The sequence below is a fragment of the Ambystoma mexicanum genome, chromosome 6p (assembly GCF_040938575.1).
Source record: "Ambystoma mexicanum isolate Mex_15411 chromosome 6p, UKY_AmexF1_1, whole genome shotgun sequence".
Classification (NCBI taxonomy): Eukaryota; Metazoa; Chordata; class Amphibia; order Caudata; family Ambystomatidae; genus Ambystoma; species Ambystoma mexicanum.
Window position 1 is genome coordinate 34041178 of NC_090935.1, and position 26076 is coordinate 34067253.

The window sequence follows — 26076 nt, forward strand, 5'->3', positions numbered from 1 at the left end:
TGGAGTGGCAAAAGAAACGGCACGACTCAAGAAACTGAAATATTATATGATTTATCCGGCAATCTTTCGTGTGGTTGTGGATGGTCAACTACATTCTTTTCCTGTTCATAGGAGTGCGGAGGCTTTTTTGACAGATTTGTCTGATGTGGATTGTGAACCTATGGAAGCTTCATCTTCAACTCCAAAAACAACAATAAAAGAAGAGATAAATCTTCTCATTCTGGTGTGCAAGTCATTTTTTTTAAAAAAAAAGAAAAAAAAATATCTGTTATTTGCTTTTTGGATTGCTGTTTAATGGTTTGACAGTTATTAAAACCGTGGAAGTTATGTTTTAATTAACATCTCGAGCCCGGAGACTTCGCTTCGTGGAATTTGAAAAGGGAAACTTCAATACGTGTTGGATACGTGTTCCTACGCACGTCCCGTTACTTCAGGAAGGGCTTGTTTGTTTATGTGTCCTGGAATGCTGAATATATAAACTTCCCTTCCCCATTGCATGACTACAGAGCGGCTGTGCGAAATGCTGCTCACTTCCCTTTTCATTGTTTTCATTGTTGGTGGATTCGGCGCTGAAGTGCTGAAGTCGTAGTGATGTGTCCGTGTACCGAGCACTACGGCATGGACCTATCTGAGGTGAGAACTAGCTTTTCTCAATACGTGCTGGACTACCATATGTAGACATGGCAGCGTTGCGGTGATGCAGTGATGGAGGACTGATTTTTGACTGATATGCGCGATCTGGACTAACGTAGGCATTCTTCAGCAATCTTTACGTGGCTGTGTCCTCATTTGCTGGTGTATGTGTTCCTGCGTCCTGACTGGGGACCTGACAATGCGAGAACTGCATTCGGGCTTTGGTGAATGCAAAGAGGAAGCAGTGAAGGACCCAGTTCAAAAGAAGTGCAAGCCTGAATAAAGCAGTATAGCTTATGCAGGGAAGGGACAGACTCTTTCTCCCATACCTGTGTTCCCTCCTCATCTCTTAGGTTGAGCAGTATCATAGTGACCACGGGATCAGGCATGTTTGCGTAGGGTACGGGGAAATGTGCTGGCCTTCATGCTATCTTGTGCGTTCTGACAGGGTGACTCATTTTGGTCGGCAAATCACTTGCTCCCGTTTTTATCTCACTTGCATGACTTTTTGATCGCAGTTGATGTTGATGGGCATTTCTTGGAGCAGATCATTTGCCCATTCTGCTCACAGGAGTCACACAAGATGAGGCCGTGTGGCAGGCGTGTTGGTGGAGTAGTTGAGAAGCACAGTGGATTATATCGTCATAAAGTTGCTAATGGAGGTGGCGTGCATCTGAAAAACATGCAGCACCCTGTGTACGGAGATTCCAGTTTGGCATTTAAAAAAAAAAAACATTGTTTAACATAGCTCTGCTCATACGCAGACATACATTGGCATTGTATCACAACACTAGTGTGTTAAGGGGATGGAAAGCAATTATAGGGTTTATATACTGTAGGCGCATTTCTGGTTTGCTTCCAACTCATTTCATGTTGGCCATGACTGCAGTTATTACATTACGATTATGCATGGACATATTCTAAAGGGCTGGTGGACGGCCCCTTTTGCCCCTTTTGCCAATGGAAGACAGTTTATGTTATTTCTGTAGGTATGAGGGTGTTGGGATGGCACGATTCTGTGAGGAGTGTTTTCTAATTGCCATATGTTCTGCCAAAATGCCAAATGTGCATGTTTGTTTGCTCATTCGTCAATGCTAACATGCTAAAATGAAAGCTCGCTACTAGTATTTTTGCTTGTAGAAATTGTGATTGAGGAGCTGTTTTTGGTGCCTGCATTAGGGTTTCACTGTCGCCAAAGAGACAAGAACTTTCCATTTAGCTGAGGGGGCAAGACAAGGGGGCTAGATAACTCTGGTTAAACGTTGATTTATGTTTCACTTGCTCTGCTTTGAACTGACTTATGTTTTCCTGCTTTGCCCAAGACTGCATGTTCTGCTGTGATGTTTGGTGGGCTGGAGTCTCACTAAATCACTAAAGTTGCATTTCTATGATCTGTATTCTGTATGGTACAAAGAAATGCAGTTGTTGGGTGATGTGTCTTTTATGCTGTTTGCTAGGAATTGTGGGGTGGCTGTTAGTGTTGGCCAAATTATTGGAAGTGGCAAAGGGTTATGGGTACATGCTGTAATGTTTGTATTTATTAATGCTTTTGGACTACTCTGAGTATTTTAGGTCGGGGGTTGGCAACTAGGCTCATTTATTAAGGGTACTTGAGGATGATATTTTAATAGTAAATGTTAGGCATGGGATTCTGGGGGAGATAGTTGGAATAGGTTATGGTTATGTACATGATGGTGTTTTGTTGAGACCCAGGATGCGTTGGGTTTCTTGCAATCAATACTGTTTTGTGTATGTGTATGTTGTCTTGTTTTATGTGTGGTGGGTGGGGGATGATAGATATGCTTCTCGACTTCATAGCATGGTTTTGGCATTTATCACTGTGCTCAATTGGATGATAGTAACTGACTGGAACACTATGGGTGCATGTGAGGATATAGGCCCTCATTACGACCCTGGCGGAGTAGGTCTACGCCAGCGTTATTCGCGGCGGACCCGTCCGCCCTACTACGAGATCCCGTAGCGCCATGGTGAGTTTTCCGCCCGTTTTTTCCGGGCGGAAAAATCCATGGCGCTACGGGACCTCGTCGTTAATTACGCCACCGTATTTTACGGTGGCGTAATTAACTCCTTCCCCACTCCCATTATACCCTATGGGGCAAAAATGGGAATGGGGAAGGGTAAAATGGGGAATGGGGATTTACCGCCCCGCCAAGGTCGGAATGGGGCGGTAAATCCGCCAACCCCCATGGCGGTATCGGCAGCTTTCCGCCGTGCTCCATGGTGCATTTAGCACCACGATCTCCGCCAGGGTCGTAATGAGGGCCATAGTGTTTATTAGTGGGCTCTGAAGGGACTTGTTTCAGTGTGTACTTGGAATGTGAAAGGGTTGAATTGCATGAGAAAGAGAAAGAAGGTGCTGTCTAAACTTTGGCGGGAGAAGATTGATGTGGCTGTTTTGCAAGAAACACATCTACTTGATGGCACTGGTGATTCTCTGACTAATTCAAGATATACAAAAGTTTCCTTGAATTGCTACTCCTCCAACTCTCAGGGTGTTGGAATCTTATTGAGGAAGGGGTTGGATGCAGATGTTGAAAAAGTGAGTATGGATGATGAGGGGCGTATAATACTAATTGATCTTAAATATGAGGGTATGTTGGTAACAATTGGATCTATATATGGCCCGTGTGTGGGAGGGGGGGACTTTTTTGATTCACTGAAGGTGATGCTTGGTGATATGCAAGCTGAAATGGTTATTTTTGGGGGGGGGGCTATAATTGTGTGATTGACTTCAAAATGGATAGGTCCTCGACGTGTCAATTTACCGGGCAGAAGTCAAGTACAGATTTTCGAGATTTTATGGAAGTATACGATTTGCTTGATGCATGGAGATAGTTTCATTGGGGGGAAAAGGAATAATCATTTTTCTCACCAGTACACAATTCTTATTCTGGGCTTGATTACTTATTAGTAACGGATAGGCTAATTGAGAAAGTAAAAGAGGTATCTATGGGGGAGCTACATATTTCAGACCACTCAATGGTTATGGCTAAGCTGAGGTTATCCGCTGAGAGGCAGGGATCTAGTAGATGGAGGTTGAAACCTTGTGTGTTGAATAATAAGGATGCTGCTGATGCATTAATGGGTTTTATACCAACTTTCTTTGAGGTGAATCTTGGCACAGCAGACAATATGGTGGTGTGGGATGCCTTCAAGGCCTCGGTTAGAGGGGAACTGATGAATTGGACTGCGAGAATACGTAGGACGGGAGAAGCCAGATTGGATGAGCTTGAAAAGGAATTGGGAGATTTGCAAAGAAAATATGCTTTGTCAAGAGAGGAGAATATTAGGCTTAGGATTTTGGAGGTTAAGGAATTGCTGAAAAGTGAGGTGAATTCACAAGTTGAGAAGGGTTTGTATCGCATGAAGCAAAAATACTGGGAGCAAGGGGATAAGGCAGGGAAGTTATTGGCAAATAGATTGAGGAGTTATTCAGAGAGGGTATATGTTAAAAAAATTGTTGATGAATCTGGAAATTTGGTGTTTAAGAAAGATAAAATTGGTGAATGTTTTTGTTCATTTTATGCTAAATTGTATGCGGAAGACATTTCTCCGCAAAAGGATGATTTTGATAGGTTTTTCGGGAAAATTGTCCTTCCTGTACTTTCTGAAGAAGGTAGATGCTGTATGGAAGCCCCGATTACCATCCTAGAGGTTTTTGTCGGTAATTGAGGGAATGAATAAAGGTAAATCTCCAGGGATGGATGGTTTGACGGTGGAATTTTATCAAAAATATGGGGAGTTGTTGTCACCGGTTTTATGTGAATTATATAACTGTTTTTTGAGGGAAGGGAGGTTATGTGATTCAATGAAGGAGGCAATCATCACAGTGATCCCGAAACCTGGAAAAGATGCAACTAGGTGTAGTAATTATCGACCTATCTCCTTGCTTAATGTAGACCTAAAAATCTTTACCAAAATATTGATGGTGAGGCTCAAAAAATATATGGGTGAGTTAGTAGAGCAATCTCAGACAGGATTCATGGAAGGAAGATATGGATATGATAATATTCGAACACAGTTGGACATTTTGAGTTTGCCAGACTCAGAGATAAAGGATACTTTGTTGATTTTTTAGACGCAGAGAAGGCCTTTGATAGAGTGAATTGGGACTTTCTGAATCATACACTGTTGAAATTAGGTTTTGGTCCTTTCTTTATTAAAGCTATTCAAGCACTTCAGAATGGCATATCGGCAAAGGTGTAGGTGAATGAGGGGTTTTCTATGTCATTTCGGTTGTATAGAGGCAAGCACCAGGGTTGCCCTTTGTTGCCACTGTTATTTAATTTGGTATTGGAGCACTTGTTAGGATATATACGTCAGATGAGGTGTATCCAAGGGTTTGCTGTTGGAGATGTGGAAATCAAAGCTTTGGCTTACGCGGATGATGTTGTGGTCATCTTGGATGATCCTGTTGTAGGGGGTCGGGTATTCACGGAGGTCTTTGAGGAAGTGGGTGAACTATCTGGGTATCGGATCAATTGGGATAAAACAGTGGTATTTCCGGTGAGGGCTTGGCATGGATGTGAGCATCTGCTGGGGTGGCATTGTAAATGGGAATATTCTAGTGTGCAATATTTGGGTATCTATATCACTCAAGATTCTAGAAAGCTGGTAAATTATAATGTGGATAAAATTATTGAGGTTCTTAGGCGGGATATTATGAGATGGGGATGTGTCAATCTAACTCTTTGGGGTAAAATTAATGTTATTTAAATGATGTTGCTGCCAAAGGTTTTGTATGTTGCTCAATCTTTGCCTGTGCATTTTACAAAGGGAGCGTTTGCACGTATAGACAGATTATTTCAGGATTTTTTGTAGGGATTTGAGAAGAGGGCCAAGATTCCCCGGTATATTATGGTCCGGAAAGTTAAAGATGGGGGTTTTGGGTACCCGGTGTTGAAAAATGATGGTAGTGTTTTTCTGTTAAAGAAGGTGTCTGGTTACACTGGCGAGGTTCCAAACAATGTGCCGTGGTGGCTACAAATTGAGACACACCGGTTTTTGCCTTATGATATTAAATGTTTGTTTTCTTTTGGAAAGTTGCCTAAGAAGGTGCAGTGTTTGAAGTCGGTTTTGGCTACTAAAGAAGCTTTGTCGTCATGGATAGTGGCAACTGGACAAGGTCTGTATCTTTATGAAGAGGCTTCCCTTTGGCATAATCCTGGTCTGCAGTTTAATAATAAAGTATTGAATTGGAAAAGTTGGGTTCAGAGGGGTGTTTTGACTATTGGTGATGTGTGGAGTGCTGCAGGGGTGGTACCTTTTGCAAATTTAGTTTAAGGAACAGGGAACTAAGGAGGTATGATATTTTGGTAACTCTACAATCAGAAAGGAGAGACATGTTGGGCACTCCATTTTTGGAGAGACCAGAGAATTTTAATATTTTGGAAACTGGACTCCAAAAAGTGTCTATGCAGATTATGCAGCCTGATGGACAATGGTTAGATTCATGGGGCAAGCTGAGGTTGTCATGGATGGAGGAGATGGGCAGAGAACTTACGCCAAGAGAATGGGAAAAGATTTGGAGAGTACCGACAACTGCCAAAGTGGATTTGCAATTACGCTATTGAAGGCGAGCGTCCCCAGCCAGCACGATCCTCCCCGCAATGAGAGACAATGACGGACTCTCCCAGGTTGGGAATAAAGCCAAGACAGAGTGCGGGTGAGCTTAAATGGGAGTTTATCAATCAGAATAGGGCATGCAAAGAACTCTGCAAACTCCGAGAGCGCTCTGTCTGACAATAGCAAAGACAGGCGTATATATTTACAAAAAACGTCATAAGAACCTACATACTATAGGGGGCAGAAGTTCAATGGGATTGGGTGGCGATGACTAACTATAGGTGCTGCTGCGATGCGGTTGGCCGTGGCTGGAGAACGTCACTGGTCAGCCTCGTGGGTTGGGCTGGGCCTGGTAGGTTGGCAGAGTTCATCCGGGCGGTGTTGTTGTGCCATCGCGGCCGGTGTCAGAGATGAATGTCCTTTCCTGACTTATTTGCCCTAGGCCATGCACACCGCAGTCATTCAGTCATTGCAATATTATCTTCTTTAGTAAATCTTCCAATAGGTTATTCTACAGGTTAATGCAACACAGGAGGAATGCACCTTGTGAGGGGTCTGTTGGTAATACGTCAGGACATGGTTACCAGTGTCCTGTTGACCGGGGCCATAGGTCGAGGTGCTAAGCTTCAGGGCCTGGGACGGGCGGTACAGGTCTTCTCTGTCTTGTTAGATGTGGTTATAAATGTGCCGCTCTGTGTTGTCAAAGTATGGGGTGTCCTGATTGCACAGGGTCATAGGTCTAAGATGATCCGGTGGGTTGTGGGGTTTACGAGGGGGCGCCTTTGGAAGTGTGCGTTCAGGCAGAGGTTTATTGCTGTGTTGTAAATAATGCAGGTGGCGGGCCGCGGCCTTGAGTGCTGCAGAGGGGGCAACAAATCTTTGAAGCGGCTCCAGTCTGGTTGGGGGAGGTGGAGCAGCGCGGCGCAGGCCTCTGCTCTCATGTTTGGCAGTCTTTGCAGGGTGGGAGGGGGAATGGCCTTGCACATTTTCACAAAGGTATCTCCCTCGTGTGTTGCCGACTTTAGGTAAAAACATCACAAACATTTGAACACTCTATAATATTTATTCAAATCACTTTAAAACATGCATTTCAACTTTGCTGGATGTGTCTCGATTATATTCAGTCTGGGCACCTTATTCGTACACTATGTTATAACAACTACAGTATTTAGTTATATGCATATACATTTGCAGTAAGTGAGGTAGTAGCGGGGTTGGTGGAGTACATAGAAAGTAACCCGCCACTGTACGTGACGGTGGTGGTACATAAGAGGCTTTAGACATACACACATGACAAGTGCATTCTCGCGCATCCTGCACATGAGCCCTCCGTATGGTTACATTCGTCTTCTCGTGTACTCTAGCAGCATTAGTTCGGTTATGGCGCGAAACCATGGAGTGTAGGTTTCCCAGTGATACACGTAACAAATAGATCCCTGGAACGCTCCTTCATTACTAGTGCCCAAATGCAATGGTGTGGGCTCGCCATTGCTTATATCATGGAAGCATGCTTTCTTATGTTTATATATTTTACAGGTTTTTGTAATATCAGGGATTTTGTGGAGAAAAGCATACTTTGCAAGTGGTCTTGGCATTAATATTTAGTGACTTTCTGCCATCTGATGACCATTTTACTGTTCTTTTCATTGCCGAGGCCTGTTGGCCGGGTCATACTGGGAGCGATAATACACTGCGGAAGGTGAACTGTTACAATGTTAGCGTATTACGCTAGCTCATGTCCGTCTTGTTCGTGGGAACGGGCTCGCAGCGGATCTGCCTTGGTGCTGCGGCGACAGGGATAACTGAAACTTTCCGAAGGTGGGGGCCGCGCTACAGTGCGCTGAGCTCACACCATCTTTGGTAGACAAAATGGTTTCTGAGGCCTAGCTAAATTCAATACGTGCGGGCATTGTCTTCAGCGGGTGAACCATCCACCACCTGGGCCCTGGTGGTAAGGAGGGGACGCCCGATGAGCCATGGCCCTCACCTGGGGTGGAGATGTAGGCCAGGGGGGGTCCCTTGGACCACTCCTCCCCTACATTTCCCCCCTTTCGTTACTTAAGTAATGAATACTTTAACTCCTCCAGCCTTCTGCATTCTGCTTCGTCCATCACCGCCTCATCCCATGTAGGTGTGCCTTTTATGGGCATCCATGCTCTGCATACCTCCCGTAAGCTTTCCCCTATTCTGGCGTATTCATCTTGGGTACAAGTTAGGTATATACATCCGCCATCTCCCGCCAAATCTACCCACACCTCCTGGTACCATTCTAGTACACGGGGCTCTCTAATGGTGGTGTGCCATGCTTTATCTACGATATCTTTGTCGTGATCGATAGGCACCAGCTGATATCTTGGTGTGTCATCTGTTCCTGTTTGTACCTGCACTTCCTGCATGTTTTGTATTGTCCCACGAGTGTTGCCCATTGTCACCATCATCATTGCACCATTAAGTACTGCGTTAGCGCAACATGGAAGACCCACCTGGCACAGGCAAAAGGCAAAAAGGAGGAACACCACAGCTGGCATCAAAAATTTCACAGTTGTTCCAAGCCACGAGGGGACCCAGGAGAAAATGTTATCGAACCACGTACTGTCTTCTGCTCCACCTTCCATTTTCATTTTTTCTCCTAGGTTGTGCACTGCTTCGATCACATGGGACGGGGAGCTGTTTTCTGCATCTTCGGAAGGTACGAAAGTGCAACAGGCACTTCCAATTTTTCGGCAAACACCTCCATCCATCGCCGTCAACAGGTCCAAGACATACCTGTTTTGCATTGTCATCAGCCGTAAAACCCTTAGTTTCACTTTTATTACGTTGAACCCTTCTTCAGTGTCATTGGCCAGCTGAATCAGTTCCCAACGTGTTATCTGGAGCCATTTTGCGTTCGCCCTTGCTTGGACACTTGAGATGAGTGAGGCAAAGAATGTTTCTGCTGAGCTGAATAATCGATATCTGTCTGGGATCTGAGCCAACAGTTCTGATGATGCCTTTGATATGTAATTTGATGCTCTTCTGTTACGGGTCAGCACCTCTCCCTTGTTTCCGGAGGACAGGACATACATCTGTGACTCCGCAGTCGGCTGGGCTGCACTCTGTTGTATGCGTTCCTGTGTCCTTTTGCTTCCATCGATGTGGCTTTCTGGTATTACCATTAGGGCTGAGTGCAGAGTGGCCATTGAGCAGCTGCCACTCCATGATGGGGGGAGGTGTAGGTATGCCTGATTGCCGCATACCCAGTACGTGTCCATTAGGGCCGCTGTTCCTTTTCTCAGATCTGGGATGGTGAGGGTCTTGTTGCAGCTCTTGTTTGTTCCCATAGCGGTTTTCCCCTCTCCTTTGAAATATAGTTCATAGTCTATTTCGTTCTGCAGTTTGAAGGGTTTTTCAATGGCAGTTACCCAGGTTAGTTTTGAAATATGTTCCTTCCATACTGGTGTGCATGTTTCTTCTATCCACTGCAGTTTCTCTGGTGCCACACCTCTCAGTGCTTAAGCTTTACACATTACTTCTTCATCCTTCCACTTGTTGTCTGAAAAAAAGTGTCCCTTGTATTACAAAAAATGGTTCCTCCAGACATACCACCCCTGCCGTTTTTGGGTAGCAAGTTTTCTCGTTCTGCAGCATTTTAAAAGTAACTTCGTGTGCCTGGAAGGTGTTCTTAATCCTGCATAACGTGAGATGAAGGAGACATTGGGCATCTATAATTGGCAACTCTTTGGGTAGCAATACTTTGTGTGTACCTGAAGCATGAGGCATAAGGGAGCAAACATAACAGCTCTCATTTGTTGCTTGTTTCGCGGTGGCACTCATATCTGCATACCACTTATTTGTCTGGTGGGGGTGTCGTGGGTCTTCCATTTTATCTAATCCTAACCCATAGTACTCATCATACTTCCTCCTCCCGGTTTCCCTTTTCCGCCTGTTGTTCTTGTTCCTCATGTACTTCCCAGCCTCCTGGGCGAGGGAAAGAATAGACCCCCCTTTCTCATTCCCGCCCCCCTTGACCCATTCATCGTATAAGATTTCGTGTGCTGCTAGCATCTTCTCCTTTTCGTCCCTGAGTTTATCTTGCAGGTTGTTTTTTAAGACGGGGGCAGGTTGACTGGTGGGGGTATCATACAACCATGATATGGCAGACGGGTTTCGGTCATTTAAACTGAGAGCATTATACCTATACATCACTGGTGGAGACACTGTGTTGTTTTGCATTCCACCCTGTGGCTCTTTCTTTTCTGATATGGCAGCATTGGATGGTGTGGTGTGATAACCCCATACACGTTTAGTTCCATCCCATACCAGAAAATCACCTTCCCTCATATTGACACTTGCAGTTACATTGGTCCCAGTGGTGCTGTTAATCCCAGTGCTGTTAATCCCTCCCCCCTCGTTCATCTCGATAGAGATGAACGCTATAAACCAATATGTAACCAGACCAAACATTAGCATAAAAAACATTGTAATGCACACAGATAATCCGCACTCATACGAATATCTGCATCTCTCATTTAATAATTCTCTCATTCTACTAATTCTATCCGTTGCAGGCTGCCTGTTAGATGCCATGGTAGTTCCAGTTTGAGATATAAAAGTGCATTAAGTGCATGCATGTAAACATTTTGTTGGCACCATTAGTGCCAGTATATATTGACGGGTACTGGAAGCGGGTAGGGTTGTAGGGAAGGGTATTCACAGACAAGGGTCTAAACATGTCATAAGTTGATCACTTCATTAATTACATATAAGTCAGTAACAAACAAAAAAAACCCCTTTTTTTTTCAGTAATATATAAAAAGAGAATGCAGCAATACTTCATCAGTCACTTTCCCATTCACGTGCATTGCTGACGCACAAACGCAAGTTAGTATTCAGACATTCTGTTCAGTTGAATCGGTTGCTGTTGTCTGTGCCTCCTCATGTGCCTCTTCTTGCACATTATTATAAGCTCTTCGCACATCTGTCAAGTGTACCCAGTACCTCAAGCCCTTCACTTTTACAGCTGTGGGCGTGCAGAATACTACCTCGTACGGGCCGTGGAACCGTGGTGCATTCCATCGACGCACAAAACTCCTGACATAAATTAGTTCGCCCGGCAACAGCTGCAGCTGTTGCTCAGGCTCTGTGACAGACCCTGTTATGTTTCCCTCCTCTCTAGTGAAGGGTGGGGAGAGCTGCTTTGATATTGCGCGCGCTGCCCTTGTTAATTTTTTCAAATAGTCCGTGAATTCGTCTCCCAATATCGCGGCGCTCCTGTGTGCAGCTGAGTGTTCGCTCAGTGGGGAGTGTGCTGTGTGCATTCGTCTCCCAGTCACAATTTTGTGCGGGGACAAATGGTGATCTTTACTTGGCTGATTTCTCAGTTCAAATAGACACCTCAACTCAACCCCCATGAACCTGATCTGTGTTCCCTTCTGGGACACCCAGGTGAAAGGTGCAGCAGATGTATTAGGCACGAGACACCTCAACTCAACCCCCATGAACCTGATCTGTGTTCCCTTCTGTGACAACCCGGGTGAAAGGTGCAGCAGATGCATTACGCATGAGAGACCTCAACTCAACCCTCATGAACCTGATCTGTGTTCCTTCTGGGAAACCTGGGTGAAAGGTGCAACAGATGCATTAGACACGAGACACCTCAACTCAACCCTCATGAACCTGATCTGTGTTCCCTTCGGGAAACACAGGTGAAAGGTGCAGCAGATGCATTAGGCATGAGACACCTCAACTCAACCCACATGAACCTGATCTGTGTTACCTTCTGGGAAACCCAGGTGAAAGGTGCAGCATATGCATTAGGCATGAGACAGTTCAACTCAACCCCCATGGACCTGATCTGTGTTCCCTTCTGGGTCACCCAGGTGAAAGGTGCAGCAGATGCATTAGGCATGAGACACCTCAACTCAACCCCCATGAACCTGATCTGTGTTCCCTTCCGGGAAACCCAGGTGAAAGGTGCAGCAGATGCATTAGGCATGAGACACCTCAACTCAACCCAAATGAACCTGATCTGTGTTACCTTCTGGGAAACCCAGGTGAAAGGTGCAGCAGATGCATTAGACATGAGGCCACCAAACACAGAGCATTATGTTGCTCTGGGTATTTAAAGTTACTGGTTCAGTAAACTGACCTGGTCTTTCTTCTGGGAAACCCGGGTGAAAGGTGCAGCAGATGCATTAGACATGAGGCCACTAAACACAGAGCATTATGTTGCTCTGGGTATTTAAAGTTACTGGTTCAGTAAACTGATCTGGTCTTTCTTCTGGGAAACCCGGGTGAAAGGTGCAGTAGATGCATTAGGCATGGGGCAACTAATCCCTTCCCTCCTGACGTGTCTCCCTGTTGTGATGATTTTATAGTGTTCAGGCAAACAATGAGAGGTCTGATCTTATTCATGAAGGAGGCCCGTCCCTTCTGACTTGTCCTCCTGGCCTGATGATTTTATAGTCGTTAGGCCAAAAGTGAGAGGTCTGGCCTATTCATGAAGGAGGCCCCATCTCTCTTGACATATCCTCCTCGCCTGATGATTGTATAGTTTCTGGGCCAACAGCGAGAAGTCTGGCATTAGCTATGTAGGAGACCCTTTCCCTTCTAACTTCTCCTGTTGCTGTGATGGTCTTACAGTCTAAAGATCAACAGTGAGAGGTCTGGCCTTATTCATGAAGGAGGCCCCATCCCTCTAAAGTGCCATGAAAGAACTGAACACCCTCCACCCAAAGGAAATTGCATCGACTAATGATCCTCTGATCACCACCACTTAACACTACCCACTTCCTCTCCCCGCCTTTACCCCTATCACCACACATCCACTAACTTATTAACAGAAAATATCCAGAGCTCATTCATCCAGTACTTTGCTACTGTTGAAAGACTCCATCCCATACGCCAACTGCATACACCCTGTACAACACTCTGCTCGAGCTAGCTCAGTGCTTTAAAAAATAAAATAAATAAACAAGTAATGCATTGATGCAAACATTCATTCATACATGAATACATAATTATCTACTACAGAGAGTCAGTAACTCTGTCAATCATGAGACCAAAATCCTACACATAGGTGTATAATGGAGGACAATTACTTGTTAGCTATGATGGACGTGGTATCTCGGTGTACATCTATTAGACATAGCATGGGTCTGAAAGTATGCCAGTTCTTTTTGAATATTAGATCTCTTAAGTTTCTTAAGCATGCAGAAAAGATTCTTGGCATGGTTGAACTATGTCTCACAAATATTTTTTTTCTCATTTGATGGTTAATTTTAAAGACAATTTAAGCATAATTGCATGGTACTACGATGGGTTCAACATTTGCCCCTTTGTATGCTAATTTGACAATGGGATGGTTTGAACAATTTCTGGTTTGGTCCGAGGAGAATATCAAGTATACAGATATGATAATACTATGACTGCGTTTCATAGATGACTTGTTCATTATATGGAATGTGACGGAATGTGAGGTGTTTGTTTGTATGCTCAAAGATAACACACAGAATCTCAAATTCACAGAATGTGCTAGTTAAACAGCTTCAAGGCAAGATAGAGACTGATCTGTGCAGAAAATCCACAGGATCCAGAGTGCCTCTGCATGCTTCCAGGTGTCAGCCTAAAAGTCGCATTTGGAGAATTCCTTATGAGGAATTTTTAAGACAACGTGTCACGCTCCACCATCGCTTACCTGTGGATAGCTGGGGTGCTGCACGGTGCCGTCGCACTGTGACAGATGGTTGGTGGCTCTATTCACGGTGGTGCTGGCAGCCACTTGACCATTCTCCATTCCCCAGCAGATTGTGGTAAGCATTGCGACCGCTCAGAACATCCATTGGAATTGCTGGCCATCGTGCTTCCGTAATGGCGCTGCTTTCTGAGCTTGGGTCACAAGATGCCGGTTCAATGCAACGGCTTGTGGTTTCCCAGTTAACGACCCATGCCGGAACCATTTAGCTTCTGGTATAAAAAGCCTACTGAAGCAGTAGGTGTGTGTGTCTTAACGCCCCTGTTTTCCTTGTGTTTGTCTGTGCCGTGACCAGCGCTCCCTCGTTCCCCTGGAGCCTTAAGGATGGCTCCCTACTGGTTCTTCTTTTCTGTCCCTTTTTGCCTTCCCTATCCTTCTGTGCTGCCTGCCTTTGCCTGGTGCCCTTCCTTGCTTCAGTTCTGCACCACCTCCTTCTCTCCCTTGGCGTTGATCTCCTACGCTCTGTGTTCTATCTTCCCATTGGGCCTTGGCTTGTGTTACCTCCATCATTGCCTTATTGGTGGTTCTCTACCTGGCACCTTGTTACCATCAAACACCATCTCCCAGTTCAGTGGTTCCCAATGCTTTCACATCACATTAATTCTGGGAGGTGAGCCCGTGGTGTGGGGGAGCTGGTCCCTAACCCTGCCTGAGGTTACAGTCAATTAAGAGGGAAGGGGGCTGGGTCCTCTGCCTGCATTGACCACAGCATCTTGGACGGCCAGCCAGCCGGTGCCTCCAAGAAGGTTGATAGATCTCCTTGTCTCTCTGCTCAAGGAACGAACCAGTAAGCAGAGGAACGAACCAGTAAGCAGTGCCCAGTGACCAGGCGCTTGACACTAGAAATTGCTCCACTATGGATGTATTGGGAAACTTGGTTTCAAATCATAGTTTACAGCACTATGCACTTTATTGTCAGGGGTATATTGAGTTCATATTAATCATAATTTTATATTCACATTAAGAATAGAATGTGTGTGAAACAATATTGGTTTTAAACATTCATTGCTGACTTTGCCCCATTCTGTGTTTGTGTGTGTGTGTAAGGGCAGCAGTGAAAACAAGTACCAGCCGTTTTATTAACTACATTGTGAAATGGTTGTTTAAGATTTAGGATTTGTCCATTTAATATGCGGTACATATTGCTAATATTTGTTTTTTGCCACTCCTTTTACTTTTTAATTTAAATTTGTGTTGCCATAAATTATTTCTGTTTGAAAATACGGCAACATATGGGCAATTGAACATAGGTTAACATGGCTGACTAACATGGCTGACTGTTTTCCAATGAATTGAGCTCAGTTGGTGTGACATTAACATTAACAAAGACTGAGAAAATCCGGAAATGAACCATAGAGAAGATATAAAGACTGACAGTGGCCTCATTTATTTATTTATTTATTTATTTATGTATTTATGTATTTATTTATTTATTTATTCATTTATTTTGTTGATAGCACCCACACCCAGAAGCATCACAGTGCTAGGCTACATTGGTTGGAAAATGACAATTGAAGTAGAACTGTTGCTGGGTTACAGAATTAGCCTTATTGAATTGCATGCGAACAAGCTCAGTGTGTGTAGCGAGACACAGAGTACAGACGTGTCTTTTTGTACCCTTGGATCAGGGCATTTATTAAAGTACCCAGTGTAGCAGCCTTTTGAATAGGATGTGGCTTCTTTCCTATTTTATGGATTGATGGTGGAGTGCATTTGTGTGAGGCTGTTGTGCTGCACATTTCTTCTATTTGGGGATATATATATATATATATATATATATATATATATATATATATATATATATTCACTGAAAAAAGTGTGTTAAAGGGACGTTATGGTTAAGTTGCAGTAATAAAAACCTATACAATTCAATGGAAAATGTTGTTACAGGGACATTATGGTTACAGGTGAAACCGAAAACCCCCAGAAATTCACCAGTTATGGTACGCTAAGCAAATATAACTCGTGCTACCACTGTGCACTGCAAGGACTAACAACCATTACATCAAGAATTACCTCACAAATGTCATTGATGGGGCAATAATGAAATGCCATTTCCATTGGGTGTGTGCACATATCGATAACCAATGTTGTCCTTGTCACAGGAGTACATCCCAGTAGCACGCAAAAAGTTACACATGCTTCCGTTGATAAGACGCCTTCCCACCTCTGGCTGCCGACAACATGCATTGGAATAGTTATATGCTGGACTTGGTGGTATACATGAGAAAAGCACCTTCGCAGTGGCAAAAATGTGCTGCACTTTATTCATCTTTTTGAGTTGATGGTTCACACTTGCACAAGCTATGGAACCCACAAGCAAAGCTCCATAGTGCACTACCACAACGTGTACAGTACCTAAAGTCACCACTCGTCGACATTCCGCAAGCGAGTGGTTAAAAGTACGGACAGGGAAGCGTACCACAAAGCCTCCACTTCTTCCAAATTCAAATTGCCATTAAGTCCTCCTTCCACGGCATACTGCAGCAGATCTACCACAAAGCGGTCACCCACTGGGAAAACTGTACGTCTCACCATCTCCGCCAGTCTCACTACACAAACTAATGAGAGAAAATATGGCCGCCCTTTCAAGTGACACACACGCTAACCACGTGATTGGACAGTTGCAACAAGCGCATTGCTATTAGCCAGCATGTTCAGAAGCACACAATGTAGCACGTGCACCTCGCAAAGTATCATGAAAGCCGTGCCCCAATACATCATTAACAGTCCTTCTACCCGTTCCAACATCCTCTTCCCATCACGCCCTTATTACGCATTGCTAAGTACTAATACGCATCCACCAATGTCCTCCAAGACTTCAGCATCCTACAGTGTCAGCTCTGCACAAGACTTCCTATCTACCATTACACAATCAGCCTGCACGTGTGCTGTTACTCCAAAGCACGTCCAGTGGAAAGTTCAGTGACACATTCCAGCATCATTCATGCACATTCATCCACACAAGCACCCATCAACACAAAAGAAAGGGATGACACTTATTTTGGCAGGATGTTCACAACTCTCTAATAAGTGCCTCAGCGCACGATATCTGCCTCTAAGCGTCCACTGCGTGTTGAAAAAGCAAAGTGATGTTCTCCATATCTCCTATCATGAAGTCGCAATTTGTTGGTATGTGCTTGCAATGTTCTCACTTACCCATATCATACACTATATTAGCGAAACAGTAACTGTGTTGTTTCCTTCCCACAATGCTACAAACATTGCTCCACCCTAACCCACCTAAAATTGTAACTCGGAAAAAGAAGACACTAAAGCCGCCACTGAATGTATATACGCATCCTACAGTCACTTACCAAAAGGTCAGTGTCTTCCCGGCTGTGGTGCTTTGTACACTGCACTGTTACCACAGGCTCTTTTTAAATCTGCCAGCTTCCAATGTGCCCCATCAGCAACTCATCCATAAAAGGAGTGCGCAACTTGTCCTTCACCTCAACGGCAGGTTTCTCTGGTGGACTGAAATGTCTGCAACAGCTCCCAGAGGTTGCAAACAATGAAATGAAAGCCCTGTGCATTATGCAGCAGGCCTTCTGGTTCCTGGCACCTCAATACCTTGCCCTCTAATTTCCTAATTATCTGCTTGCTGCAGCTCCTCCCTCATCCGCCTCCTACTCCCTCCGGATCAGTTGCTTCTACACGCAACCGTATGGTGGTAGATGTGTTTCTTCTGCTGGGGCCTCCCTGTGGAACACGTTCTCTCTCTGCCTGCACCTTCTGGAAAACGATCTTGGGCTCTGAAAATACCTGTAAACCTTTCCATGTGCTTCTGCTTCTTCACCTCCTCTCTCCTGCTCACTTCCTGCCTGAAAGGTATTGTGCACTTCTTTCCTACCCACCCTATAATCTGTGCCCCAGGCCACCTCCCTCCCTATATTTCCACCCCTGCACTGACTTTCTGCCAATGCCAACCCACCGCACTTTGGGAGTGTTCTCCAGAACCCTCACAGTGCTGCCATCACTTGATGTCTACACTTATCCTTACAGTTTCCAGCGCGAAATGTAACATAGGGGTGGTGATTGTGTCTTTGGGACCATTTTATTTTGTTGTGTTTTTGTTATGTACGTGCATTCATACATATTTCTTCTTATTTTTCTCTCTTTTGCTCACTGTCTGTTTGCTTCTTCTCATGACATTTTTCTCGACTGAAGATGAACGCTTATCTTACATTTCTACAGGATGCTCTGCAACTCTTTGTGCAGAGTGGCAAACACAGCAGCATTTCCAATGGAAGACAAAGGAATGCACTGGAAATCTTGCTGGTTATTAATGCTTTCATAGTCGGTGCAGAACATCCCAGCCCTGCACATAAAGTCGCACATACTACTGTTTATCCAACATCTCCAGACCTCTGACTGTGGACAACATACACCGGCCTGCTCCCATTGTCCTCTTAGTGTCATCGAGAAGAAAATCACATTTTCAGTAGGAAATATTTGCTCACAGCTGTCATCAACTTCTTTCAGTTAGCAAGCAAACGTGAGCACGACATGTGCCCCAAATGTAGTGCTCCAAAATGCACGACCACCACATCCACTGTACCAACAGAGGCCACACATTTGTAAAGGAGATTCATGCACCCGAAACCCCACTCGTAGACTGTGCCCCAAAAAGCCTGCACTCCTTCCAACTGAAAGTCAGTATTGAACCATCTTCTCACAGCATACCTGTGCAGATCGTGCAGAAAGGTATCACCGACTATAAGCACTCGCCGTCTCGCCATCTCTGCCAACCTCAATGCATCAAACTTTGGGTAAATATGTCACCGCCCCTTCCGGTGAACCACACCTTCCAATTCTCATTGGAGAATCCCCACAGTTCCATTTGCAAAGGCTCCACGCTCACAAGGCCATTATGTGGTATGTTCGCTTTCCCAGCTACAGCTAGGGGTACGTCCCGCTAAAGCAGACACAATACTTCTTCCCTTTGCAATCCAACACTTGCATACTGGCGTCTATTGATGTGGCATGTGCGCTTTCCCAGCTACAGCTAGGGGTACGTCCCGCTAAAGCAGACACAATACTTCTTCCCTTTGCAATCCAACACTCGCATACTGGCGTCTATTGATGTGGCATGTGCGCTTTCCCAGCTACAGCTAGGGCCAAATCCCGCTAAAGCAGACACAATACTTCTTCCCTTTGCAATCCAACACTTGCATACTGGCGTCTATTGATGTGGCATGTGCGCTTTCCCAGCTACAGCTAGGGGTACGTCCCGCTAAAGCAGACACAATACTTCTTCCCTTTGCAATCCAACACTCGCATACTGGCGTCTATTGATGTGGCATGTGCGCTTTCCCAGCTACAGCTAGGGCCAAATCCCGGTAAAGCAGACACAATACTTCTTCCCTTTGCAATCCAACACTCGATTACTGGCGTCTATTGTCGACTTTGATTTCTTCAAAAACGGCTGCACCTATCACATAGTGACCCTCGCCATTGCACACTATCATTTCGGTACACAACTCCTCACTTCCCGTTAAACACTCTGAGAACACGTTCCCTTTCCTTCCAAAACCCCTCCACCAGAAGCATTTCCTACAGGATGCCCTATTTCAGCATCTGCAATCATCCACCAGTGCACCCAGCACACCTTTTGCCATGCAGACAACACTCTGCCATTGCCCACACCCAGCACAACACTATCAATGCATGCATGCAACCATGTGGGCAGCTAACATTGTGCACAAACATAACATACATAGCGGAACTTCAACCCAACTACAGCACAAATTAACGAAAACAGTTCCCAATTAGCAGCATCCACAAACATACCACAGCCTCCACCACCCTTACCCACACCTATTCATAAACTATTCTATCACTTCCAACCTAGCCAGAACCTTTGCACAACATTGGCCGTACTTCAGCAAATCAGCACCCAGCATAATACACTGGCACATTTAAGGTACACTTCTACCAAATCCTCTTCCACACTGAAAGTATGTAAACCCAGCACCCAGTGCCCACACTGCATGACTTTTCACATCACCATTGGCAAGGACACATAAAAAATGTACCATGTTCTAACTGTGTCGTCACCTTCAAAACCAAACATACACGCATGGTCGTGTATGTTTGGTTGTGCATTAGCATTAGCTGGTCAGATAGTACAGCGAGTAGAGCGCTTGCTCTGACATCGTGCGGAGCCTGCCAACGCAGGTTCGAATACTGGCAGGGCCAAACTCAGCCTTTCATCCTTCCGAGTTAGATAAATGAGCACGACACACCGTGGGTAATAATAAGCAGCGCTCAGATGCCTGAGTGTTTGTAGTGCTATAAATGCTAAATTATTATTATGGCCCCTCACATCTCCTGCTCTATTTCATCTGAAATGTGCTCCACACACATTCTTTTCAGGTCACCACCCTCTAACTGCTGCATATTCTAAAATGCATTACTACTGTGTGTGTCCTAAAGTGCTAGCCTCTTAAGTGCATGGCCTACGGCCTACAGTCTGCCCCCATGCACCCAACAGTCTAGGCCTTCAACACTTTCCCTGTAAGTAATGGCATCATCAATTTCACTATGTCACCAACTTTAACCCTCCACATACACAGCACTACCACCAACACCCCTATCCAACCTGCGCACCGAGATGGAACTATGCCGCAACAAATTGCACAAGTTACCATAATGTAAAAAAATATACACTCTCCTGCAACCCTGTGCACTTTCATGCAAATACTATAGGTGGCGCCACTTCGATTACCAAACTATTGTCTCACTGCCAAAGTACTCACAACGTAATGCACCACGCATTTCACCATATCACCAACTATGCCAATCCACATACACACCACTGCCACCAGCATCCCCAGACAACGTACACATGCATCCACAAATCACATGGTGAACCTCTGCATTGCACCCATTCACAAAACCAGCTTGCTGGCAACGGAATCGACAAACATACCACAGCCTCCACCACCCCTACCCAGACCCATTCACAAAGTATTGTGTCTCTACCAACCTAACCACTACTTTCTCCCAACATGGCCCCTACTTAAACAATTCAGCAAACAGCATAGAAACCAAGGACAATCAAGGTGCACTTCTACCATATCCTCTTCCATAGTAACAGTATGCAAACCCTGCACCCAGTGCCCACACTACATGCCTTTTCCCAGCACCATCACCAAGACCACATCAAAATGTACCATCTTGTTAGAGTGTCCTCACCTGCAAAAGCAAACATGCACACATTGCAGCTCCCATCTCATGCTCTATTGCATGTGAAATTTGCTCAACACCCACTCTATGAAGGTCACCACCCTCTAACTACTGCACATTCCAAAATGCATTACTGCTGTGTATGTCCTACAGTCCTAGGGCCTCATTACACGGTAGGCGGTAAGGGTTTACCGTTACCGGTATTTTACCGGTACCGGTAAATCCTTACCGCCTTACTACGAGGTCCCTTTGCGGGTTGGGGAATTTAGCGCCTGCTTTTTGCAGGCGTTAAAAACCAACCCGCAAAGGGACACAGGGAGCTAATTACGGTACAGCAATTTGCGGTGCCGTAATTAGCGCCTTCCCCATTCCCATTATGCCCTATGGGGCAAAAATGGGAATGGGGAAGGGCAATGGTGGAAGGGGGAATTACCGCCCCGCCAACCTTGGAATGGGGCAGTAATTCCCCTTTCCACCAAGGCAGTGCCAGTATTTTACCGGCATGAACCATGGCGCTAATAGCGCCATGGTTCTCCGCCTACCGTGTAATGAGGCCTCTAGACTTTTAATTGCATGCCCTATTGCCTACGACCTTCGGCCATGCACCCACCAGTGTACACCTTCAACACTCTCACTGCTACACAATGGCACAGCACTAACACCACCACTACTACCCAACCAGCGCACCGCCATGCAACTATGCAGCAACAAATTGCAGCAGGTACCATAATGTAGAAAGAAATCACAGTTTCCTGCACCCCTGTGCCCTTGCATGAACATACTATGGCCATCCCCACTTCCATTCCCAAACTATTGTTCCGCTGCCAAACTACCCACATTCGGTTTGTACCACTGGCCTACTGCAACCAATATGCACACATTGCACTATGCAAGCACCACCCTGTACCGGATGCACATCCACAATTGCGCTACTGTGGTGGGTATGCTAAAGCCCTACGCTATTCAGTGTATGCCCTACAGTCAACATCCTTCACCCATGCACCCAATAAGGTAAGCATTCCACAGACCCAACGCAAATTCCTTCACCCAGCCATGCCACCGTGTTCCCAACTACCGCATTCCATCCACATAGCACAACCACCCGCTCTCCCACCCAACTCATGTCCTTTGCAATTGATTCCCCTTCTAAAAATGACCAGCGACCACTCACCATGTAAAGAGGTCACTGCAAACAGGTTGCGGCAGAAGCTACCGGGCCGTTACAGTGCATGGCTCCAATCATCACACAAAGTACTTGTCTGTATAGCTAGCCGCAACTTCACACAGTAAGCGCGAAAACTGCATTCACTCCCCTCCGTCTTCTTCCATCTACCTACATATGTCACATGAACCACTCCTCTGCCCGTTCCCTCCATTCTTTCCACCCACACATCCCGTCCGGTACATTTTCCAGACCCTTCCGCCACTGAACTGTCCCCCGATACACCATGGCAGCGTTTCCCAAAAACTTTGATGCACATCACGCTCCCCCCAGCCAACCACCGGCCAAGTCAAACATTCGCCAACATCACGGCGTACCGCAGGCTAATGACACTTCAGTCCACGGAGGGAACATGGAAATGGGTCCGCAGAGCGGACCCAGATATCTTGAATTTTTTGGGACGTACATTTCAGTTTTTTGCAACAAAAGTACTGACACACAAAAGCACGTTTTCTGGCCCAAGCCCCTGCTCCTGCCGCAAATTTGGTGAAAATCTGTCCAGCCACAAAGTTTTTCCACATTCAGTCTATGGGGGGAACAAATAGTTGGGACCCCCCTATAACTTTGCCCACCCCACACGAAACCTCACCCAACTTGGTGAAAACATTCAGAGTTGCCCATATACTTTTTCTGCAAACCTTGGTGAGGATTCTTCCAGGGTGAGCGAAGTTATAAGCCATTGAAAAAGTGCTCTTCCTATGAGTTTAGCAACTGAACCATGAGTACACAGCCGCTACCGCGGGCCGTTTAATATCAATGAAAAATCTTTGTTAAAGGGATGTTATGGTTAAGTTGCACCAATAGAAACCTATCAAATTCAGTGAAAAAACTTTGTTAAAGGTACGCTATGGTTAGGTTGCACTAATAAAAATATAACAAATTCAACAGAAAAACATTCTTAACGCTTTAACTGCCATGTGCCCCCCAGCCCTGTGCAAAGTCCTTTTTTGGTGATTTTGGTATGTTGCCATTTAATTCCTCGTAACTTGTTACATAAGATATCTCAGCCAAATGTTATGTATTTGTGAATAAACTGCAAAACAGTGGCAGCACGTCATGACCAAATTTAGGAGCATCTTCTATCAACAAAAGCATGTGGATGTGTGGAAGCACCTCTGGATTGATATTCTTTTCTCCAAAAGAAGTGTTCCACTTCTCCGAGGGGAGGAATATTTTTATTGCAGGTGAAGTGCAGCATGGCAATAAAGCGGTGGTGAAAGTATCTTGATACATTTGCAGGGTCAAGAGAGCAGAGTTCACCTGGTGTTGTTATGTCTATGCCTTCTTTGTTTCGGTTTGCTATGCGTGGGAAGTTATGCAAGTCATCCCATGCATATTCTGCACATCTTAAAGTCACAAACCATGTGGGTGGCCCAAGGTTCCTTAGCATACATCAGCGTGACAATGAACCAATATTCTTTTGCACCATGCATGTTTGCCAAGATATTTGAGATACTTGACTGCAAAACCTCATCTTTGTCTTTTATGTTTTGAAGTAGTTGGGTAGCAGTCACGTTTAAAAATATGAGCCTATTTTCAATGTGTGTGCAACTCCGTAACACAAATGTGCAAACAGGAGGTGGCATTTATATTCCACATTTTGTCTGAATCTGGGGTCTTCAGAATACATGTGTAAAAAGTGGTATTCTGATGCTGTTATCTGTGTGCTTCTTCCATTATATCTTCACCCTTTTCCTGTAGGAAAGAGTAAAAGAAAGGCTTGTGCTTCTATGCTTTTCTCTCATATTGAATATCCTTTGGCTTAATGCTTTTGATATGCATTGTGTATGGTGTCTTTGGAGTGTAGTGGGGGAATTGCATACTGGTCTAAGATATTGGATGCCATGATAGGATCTACAATTCAAATTGGCCAGTTAGTGAGAAATCCAGAATTATTTGGGTAGTTTCCCTTAAGTTCTGTGCAATGTTTATATCTTTCTAGTAGTCATTGCTTTCTTTTGGATATTGTAGGGCTTTTCTAACTTTGTTTACGTCTACTAGTTGTTGCCAAATTGTGTTGTCTTTCTTGCAACATTAACTAGGATAATCAATGATTGATCTATTGGCCGTTGCACTTCTAGGGTTTCTACATTTTCGTTAAGATCTAATGGCAAATAAACTACATTGCCACAAATGCCTTTTAGTAATTCAGAAAGAGGCAATTTGGCTGTGTTGGGTTGATGGTGTATTGAAATGGGTTTCCTATTTGGATTATAATGCTCTCATACAAAGTAAGCTGCTGGAGAGCTTTGGAGAGCTTTGGGAAGTACGAATATTTCCAAGTTATTAGCGATAGCCTGTGAAGGCATTTGGTTATTATCAAGCTTTGTATTGCAGTATGTGCAAAGTATTGAGGGGTCAGTTATTTTGTATTTGTTATCTGTTATAAGATGTAGAGCTAATTGGAACCATTGGGATTCCTCATTGTCTTCTATTTTGTAAGTCAGATCTACAGTTGTGATATTTTGATAAAACGTTCTGCAACAACACACACATACTTGGTTTGGTACTTCAGTAGATGTGCTTTTAAACTTTGCTTTTTCTTTTTTGTAAATGTTTATTAGAAGATTGGCATGTGTAAGGTTTTCACCAATGTTCTCTAAAGTTACAGAATTTTCTTAGTGATCTTCACTTCCAAAATATTTACTTTGGATGTGGTCTATTTGTTGAAGGATTTCTTTGGCTGTCCCATGTAGAAGAAAGTTATTAAAATGTTGCAGTTGTAAACCAGGGCTTTTTGCATAGTACAGTCTCTTGAGAGGATTCCGTATATTGGAATGGTGTGTTTCTATCATTTTGATGTGGTGGAAGGTGCTTTTGCAAGCAGGTCCCAAAAGGCAGGATAATGTATGTCCTCGCATTTCAGTTTAATTGCAAACTGGGCAGGAGTCTATGGTTTGTAAAGTTTGTAAAGTTTTATTCTAATTTTGTCTTTTACTTTCATATAGTGATTGCGGAATTGTTGTAAAGATTTGAAGGATTGTTTCCAAATGTTACACATTGAGGTGCATGGCCATTTGTAGACTGGGAGGATTGTTTGGGTGGAAGTTTGTTAGGGATTTTTTTTTCAATAAGGGTTTCTTGTGCCATGATGGTGTTGACTGGCATTTGATAGCTTTGGCCATTACTATGTACGGCAATTGGGCTTTTCTGTTCTTGTTTATAAGCCTCTACATTGAAATATGTTTCTGTGCTGCTTGTGTGAATTCATTCACCTGCACTGAAGTTCTCAACCGTATCTATGTTGACATTGGGCATGTTTAGAATTACTTTTTGTAGTTTACTGATTAATTTTGTTATTGTCTTCATTCTGGTTAAAATTAATATAAATAATTTTGTTTTGAGGACTATTGTGCTGTTAATGAGAAATTCCAGGATTAGTCTTCTGCGCTCATTTTTACGGGTTAAGTGTGACTTTTCTGATGGTTTTATACGATTTTGAAGAACTCTACAGTGGAACATCTTTTGTAACATTAATGTTTTGGAATGCTTAGCTGTAGTGGTAGGGTTATTAGCAGTTTTATTCTTCTTAATACATTTGCTTCTATTTTTACATTTTGTAAGAAGGGCACTCATTTTCTTAGTGCTAGCTGGTTCTGTTTTGTTGACTGACTGTATTAGCAGTTTTGCTTGAATATTTGCTATAAATTGTGCTAGACGCAGATGAGCATATTGCATGCTTTTATATTTATCTGCTCTATTTTTTCTTTTT

At 44.4% G+C, this 26076-nt stretch overlaps 1 protein-coding gene across 1 annotated transcript in view; it reads left to right on the forward strand.

The window, feature by feature from the left end:
- The first annotated feature begins 496 nt into the window (after positions 1-496).
- LOC138511173 (vomeronasal type-2 receptor 116-like) overlaps positions 497-26076 on the forward strand; it is a 37401-nt gene continuing 11821 nt past the window's right edge. The window contains exon 1 of the mRNA XM_069626680.1: positions 497-633. The gene's annotated coding sequence lies outside the window, so the exon portion shown is untranslated. The remainder of the gene's footprint in view (positions 634-26076) is intronic.